The 6,976-nt window shown below is 44.2% G+C and overlaps 1 long non-coding RNA gene across 1 annotated transcript; it reads right to left on the bottom strand.

Moving 5' to 3' along the window:
• Positions 1 to 5,434: 5,434 nt before the first annotated feature.
• On the bottom strand, positions 5,435 to 6,873 carry LOC121673804. The gene is made up of 2 exons (XR_006019308.1): positions 6,515 to 6,873; positions 5,435 to 6,433 (listed from the first exon to the last, which is right to left on the bottom strand). It is a non-coding gene; the product is annotated as an uncharacterized LOC121673804 (long non-coding RNA).
• Between the last annotated feature and the right edge of the window lie 103 nt (positions 6,874 to 6,976).

The following is a 6,976-nucleotide window of genomic DNA, read 5'->3' as shown; positions in this document are numbered from 1 at the left end:
AGAAGCTGAAAGGGGCAGAGATGCTCTTTTATTCTACCCCATTTCCAAAAGGTAAAGAGAATGCACACACACCTGACGGTCTGGGGCCATTCCCAGCAAGCCTCTGCTGCTTAAAGGCACCATGTGCACATCCTTGGGCTTCTTAAGTACTTCTGAATTTCTTGTCCAACTGGTTCTGTTGCACAACACGTTAGCACGTGCTGGCTTGGGAAAGAGGGTAGGAAGGAAGTTGTTATCAGAAGCTGATAGGAGGGAAGCTGTATCCCAAGTGCCTTGTTTATAGGCAGGAGCAGATAAGCTGACTCATATCTCTGAGTCCCCAGCACTACAACATCCCCATGCTCATACCACGTGAGACACAGGCATGGGCATACACAAGAGGCTTTAACCTCTGCTCCAGGGATGATTGAAGCACTTTCTAATCCTTGGTTGTACAAACCAGCACAAACTTGAGCCTGTTAGCAAAATCTCCCACCTTTTTCCTCTCGATACTGGATCCATTGGCTGCCATAGCATCTGAATGGGCTTGCAGGTAGCACTGAGCTGCTGTAATTTGACCAAATTTGAACTCCATGCTTGTCCTCTGACTACTCTGTGTGTAGTCAAACCATGACAAGATCCCATTGCAGAGGCCAAACTGGAACAGGGTTGGTGAGGCATCTCCAATGCAATGCATTCAGATTCTGCACTGTGAATCACTTTATTTGGAGGAGTGTGACCTCTCCTCTTCAGAGAGTTAAGCACCACATGTGCCACCAATACCCTGTGCTGGTTGTGGCCCTATCTGACTGATCTAAGCCTTTAGTGAACAGTGTGGCTCACCTATACCAGGTGTGCCTTTGTAGGAGAGAAGAACTTTAAAAGTACCATCAATAACTGCAGTGCAGTAGAAAAAGACCAATAGCTCAGAAATTGAGTTATTTCAATACCATTAAATGTACCCAACCCCACAGAGGGTAAAGCACAGTCATTTCACATATCTCTACCTCTGAAGTGCTGCTAGTTCTCTTGCAACACCAGTTGGGTCTAGCACTGATTGGAGGGAGTCCGGAAGATCCTGTTCCCATAGAGCACTAACAATGCATTTCTGGGTGTCTCCTCCCTCATTTGTGTACCATGGCACTGCAGGTTGAAGAAAACTGCTCAGACTGCTCCATGAAAGCCACTTCCATGACAAGCTGCTGCCAGTCCTTCATGGCATTTTGACACTGGTGTTGTTTTTCCATTGCTTTGAACTGCAAAAATGTGAAAAAAGCAGAGCAAAAAGTGGATCAGGTGTCTTCAGCATTCAAAATGTGGAAGGGAATGTCTTTCATATCTTGGTAATACTGGGCAATATTGCTCATGTGCAGGCATTTGCAAGATTGTGGCTCTAAGCTCATTTGTAAACCACATGGCCAGAAGAGAACTGTACAATTATCTGCACTAAATGTTAATGAGGGACAGATCGTATTCACCCCTGCTTGATGCATCAGTCCCCATGAAAAGGAAGTAAAAAGTATTTTTAAACTTGAATGTTGGATTTCAGTGAATTAGAATGAGAGAACCATGAATGAAGCAGATTTTCCAGCCTCCTATGTACACATTACTGTGTCTTTTACTTAAATCCCATTATTACATATGTGGGTGGAAGCTGCTGCCCAACAAAAATATACAGAAAAATCAGGAAAGCAGAGGGCACTGCAGATGCCTGGTGCCTCAGAGCTCTGTGGTTTAGAGGAGAGGTTTGTTGGGCTAGGGGTGGGGGGCTGGCATGCAAACTGAGCGTCCCCATGGATGCCTTGAACCCATTTCTGAGCGTGTCCGTCATGTTCGGGAATAAGTGAGAAACTAAATTATAAATAATAGAGCAAGACTGCTGGGAAAGAAATAAATCCCAGTAAACCAGAACAATCAGTTTGTTCTCCAGTGTTTCCTGTACAAGTAATAAAATCTAATAACTGAGTTGCTGTTAACAGTTAATGACCACTGCATTTGTTAATAGACCCAGACAAATGAGAGCAGTTTAATACAACAAACAGACCATTAGCTGTATTAATGGTTGGCTTGTAGGAGTTAGTGCTCTTATAAACTATATTCTGCAGTTTATAATACCAGCACTTTATAAAATGACCCGGTGTTTTCCAAAAAAAAAAAAAATAATAAGGATCAGGTGAACTGCAATTTAGTAGTGGAAAATCAGTATGCATGGCAACTAGGAAAAGCTGATATTAGGCTACAATCTCTTTTTCTGTTTTGCACTGGAATAAATCAGGATCAACAGCAAACATACAAACCAGGGCTGATTCTTGTATATCTTAAATGAGTGGCAGCTTTGCTTTTGACTTCAGTGCATTGTGCATTGATCCTGTAATTATTATCATTAGAGAGGAATTTGATCTTTCTTTTTTTTTTTTCCCCCCTAGACCACAAATGATTCCACATATGGGATATTCAGTCTTTAGAAGCTGTCATTGTTTAAAGCTTTAACAAGCAGTCTTATAGAAAGAACTATAAAAGGGAAGTGGTATAAATAGACTAAAATTAATAGAGGAACAAAATAGAGTTTGTTCCTGCTTTAATTTCCTCTACAGTTCTCTTAATTTTTGTATTTTTTATAGTGTATTTAGCTGCAGTTTGAGTTACAAAAAGTGTCACTGGCATTTTTTGCAGTGGTAGTTGTGAAAGTTTTCCCATCACTTTACAGACTCATAGCTGAATGCGACCAGGGTCTGGTAGAAATTTGAAGTGGAGCAACTTAAGCCTTTGCCCTTAACTTGCCAAACGAGGATGATACTAAATTACTACAGAGTTATAGGTTACTGGAGAAAGGAATAATGCACACTTTGGTAAAAAAAAGAAATGGAAATTTTTACAGGGTACATGAATGGGCTCTAATCTGTGTGTATCTGTAGTGTGAGATGAGGCCAGGCTTAAATCACAATATTACAACAGGACTTGGCCAAGCTCTTTGGCTTTGTTTGTGGAGCTGAACTGCAAGTTTTTCAGACAGATTCCCAAAAACATAAGAGAGAAGTTGCATAAACTCATCCTTAAGGTTTCTGTGACCTGAAGGAAGAATGCAGAAGCAAACTCAGAGAGTTGTTCCCATCTTTGACCATTCACCCACCTGCAGGAAGTGGTGCCTAAGCCAGTCTAAAAAGATGTCACTCCTCAGTTTTTTTACTTAGGTATGGAAATTACAGTCCAGAGGAACACAATAAGCTCACTTTATCCCTCCTAGATTCATCATACCTCAGCCACGCTGTTCCATGTCCTTCCTGTTGATTCCTCTCAGGTGGCAATTTGTGGTTCAAGAAGTTTTTTGGGCCAAGGTTTATCTCATGGTCAGTAACCACTATTAAGTCTATCTTCCATTAACACCTAGTCCTAACCTGTATAAGGCTGTTTATATTTCTGGCCTCCATTTTTTGCAACAAACTCCAAATTATAACTATGCATCCTGTGAAAAGGCATTTGCTTCTTATGTTTTAAACATCTGACCTCAACACAACTGCAACTGTCCCTTAGATCTTGGCTGGGAAAGACTGAAAAATCCTTTCCCATTCATACAGCCCATGTGGTTTATGACTGTACAGATCTTGCTCATATTTTCCTTTTCATTCATTCCTTCCCAGACTTAGAAATATTAAGCTAGGCAATCTCTTTCCGTTCACAAACATTTTTTGTGCCTTTCATCACCTTTGTCATCTTTTTCTGTGCCTTTCCTAGTTCTATTCTGCATTTTTTGAGATGGAGGGACCAGCAGGCTTGCACACTATAAATGGTATGAGTGTGTCATTTATACAGTGCCTGAGTGATGTTTTGGCATTGCTGTCAGTTCTTTCTAACAATTAATCTATTTGTCTTTTTGATTGTTGGTGAGCTCTAAGCAGTTTATTTTTTTCCAGGGGGTCCTCCACCACTACACTAAAACCTCCTAGAGTGGCAGGTTAATAAGATTGCCTGTAACCTGGTTTGTTTATCCTGTAATTTATCCATAATTCAGATTGCACTGCCTCATCTCCTTTGTTTTCTATTTGTTGCCACTGCATGTCTCCCACCACTCTGCTGCTCAGGCACATCAGGAGATCTGTTCACTCTTCTCAGTGGGTTCCTTGAACAGCTCTGTGTCATGGGCTGACTGCTTGGCCATCCAGCCTGGCAGGAAGCAATGGGAAGAGCTCAGCCTCCCTGAACACCCGAGGGCACAGAATGAATCACCCTGCCATGCCTGGAGCCTGGTCTCTGAGGTACTGCTGAGGAAGGGAAGAGAATCCACGCTCCTGCAGACCTGACTGGCACCCAGAGCTGTGCAAGGAGGATCAATGCAGCCATCACCAGATGGTGCTGCTGCATTCAGCCTTGCAAGGTCATTGTGTGCAGGGATGTTTTGATTCTTGGAAGAAAATACTGAACTGGGGATGTTTTTCCACTGCATGGATGTCTGGAGAGTAGGCAGGGTATGTTCTGACTTCATATCACTGCTCAGTTCTCTTTGAGAACAGGACATTTGGGCTTTGGCTGGGAGTTCAGAATAGGGGTGTGTTCAGATGCTGTTTGAGATGATCTGTTCCAGACTGGTTTGAGTGGATAAACAAAATTAATTAGATTCACATCATATGAGTCCACAGGATTGGTTTTTTCCTCCAGCAGAAAACTGGCTCGCAATGCTGCTCACCAGAAATACTTACAACTATGGCTCACCTGCTTTTTTCCATGAGTTTTACAATACTTGCTGTTTTTTTCTTTTTTGAAGTCTGGGTGGAGGAATCACATTATCACATGAGATTCCAATGAACCACTGTATAGAAAAAGTTCTTTAAGTCCTCATTCCTATTGCTATTACAGATGAAACTTCAGCAGGGCAAAGTACTTCACCCTGTGTGATTAAGCAGAGGAAATGCCACTGTCTGAGCTTTTAACCAGCAGATTTTTATCTTCTCCCTGTTTCTGCCAGTAAATATGTGAGCCAGCCATTACTTCTAACAAGTAGTGCTTGGGATGACTTTCATCTCTGCCTGTTCAGAAACCTGAGGAAAAGGTAAAGGAAATTTTGATGGTATTACAGCAGTCTGTGATTGTAATTCATGTTTATCTGTTAACTATAGTGTTCCACCTCCAAACACTCTTCACTGCTATTGCACTGAGCCTTTTGAAGGGCTCTAAGCAAGGTAAAATCTGTATTTGATGATTTGGAATTTAGAGAGGGAGTGCTCCAGCCTTTCAAAGGCCTTCAGTCTTATCCTCTGGGCACTCATGCTGGGTGCTTTAAAGTTTAGTCTGTCTTTAAACTTTAAACTTTGTCTGCAGCCATTAGCGAGTTCTGGTGAAGTCTTCTAAGAACTCTGGGTTGCCCATGATGGGCAGTATGGATTCTACCCTGGCTTCATGGGACAGCTCATAACTAGGAAGGACAGAAGTGATAAAAGTAGAAAATGACAGATACTGATCCTCTTGAAAAAGTGAATGATGGACTTTTTTATTTTATGGTGTCATGAAAGAAGAAATGGTGAATCCAGACATGAAAGCAGTAGCAGATATATAGCTGGTAAAGAGAAATATTTATTTCTGACCAGCTCACTGCTGTGGGATACCGGAATCCAAGAAGGTACGAAGATTACAACCAGGGAAAATAAACTCGCCTAGAATGATCACAGCTAATTTCAGAAGGAACACCAACACAAAAATCCTAAATCTTCAAGTCTTTTATGAGAACGGAGTACTCTGTGTTTACTTGGCTGTACCTGCTGTTAAAAGACCTGGAGCTGGTCACTCCTGGAAACAAAATCCCAGAACCTGGGGTGGCAATTCGTAAGACTAAGCCTGTATTCCTCCTGAGGATGAGCTGTCCTTACCAAGTTCAAAAAAATCTTAAACACTTCTCTTTTCCAGTTAATAGTGACAGATCAAGGAACTTAAAAGCCCTGAAAGGAGACCTGTCAGAAGTCTGATTTAAGAGTCTACAAATTTTTCTGGCAGAACAGTTGGTTCCATGTGAGGAGTGATCACATTACTGAACCTGTTCCACCTGCTCTCTCCAGAGGAGGCAATCAGAGACAACCTGCTTTGTCTGAGGCTTGGAAGAAACCTTGGCTTGGTGCTCCTGCAAAACTTGGGAGTTCTAGAAGAAGAAAACAACGTGGAAAAGGGGGCAAAGGAGGAAAGGGGTGAGGAAAAAACAGAAGCAGTCTGCTAGGGAAGGTGAAAGACGGCAGAGCTGAAGGTGAGAGGAGAGGTCTGGAAAAGTAAAGGAAAAAAAAAGAAAGAAACACACCAAAAAAAGGCTGCAAACTGTCAGCCAGTTCTGGCACCATCCAGCTGTGGTGGGGTCACTCAAAGGACCGCATCTTAGGGAGTGCAACCTAATTCAGATGATGTCGGCTAAGCAGTGCCACCGGGAAGGCAGGATTTCATTGTTCCCTACCCAGTTCACACCGCTTTCCTGTGAAATCTGCAAAGCAATTAAAACTAATTAAATTCCGACTTTATTAAGTGCGATCAAACCCCCGAAGAAATCCACCCTAAAACCAACCCTGCAAGCCGAATGCCAGGCACGTTAATCAGCTTCAATTAACCCCCAAACGGCGGAGTTGTTACAATACGGCAAAGCCAACACATCCTTATGTTCTCCGCGCACGTTCTCCCGGCTGAGCGATGCGGGGAGGCGCCGGTTGTCACGGACGAGGTGCGGGCGGCGGAGGCAGAGATGCTCTGGGTCGCGTGTTCGAGGGGCCGCAGGTCCGAGCGGCGGGTGCAGCCCCAGAACCGCTGAACAGGGGCTTGGAGCCCCTCCGGGGTGTCTCGGAGCTTGCCCCGGCGCTGTGTCCCCCCCGCGCTTCCCGGGGCCGGGCAGCGACCGCTCCTCGCCCCGCGCCGGGGGCTCGGGGCCACGCCTCGGCTGCAGCGGGACGGGCAGAGCCGAGCGCTCGCCCGCCCATCCCCGCCCTCGCAGCGCGGGTTCGCGGCTCCTCCCCGCCCGCGCCCCACGCCCAGG

The sequence above is a fragment of the Corvus kubaryi genome, unplaced genomic scaffold (genome assembly GCF_017639235.1).
Source record: "Corvus kubaryi isolate FWS band 111438036 unplaced genomic scaffold, C.kubaryi_AGA036_p1.0 66, whole genome shotgun sequence".
In the NCBI taxonomy this organism is placed as follows: domain Eukaryota; kingdom Metazoa; phylum Chordata; class Aves; order Passeriformes; family Corvidae; genus Corvus; species Corvus kubaryi.
This window is presented reverse-complemented; position numbering and strand designations above follow the sequence as displayed.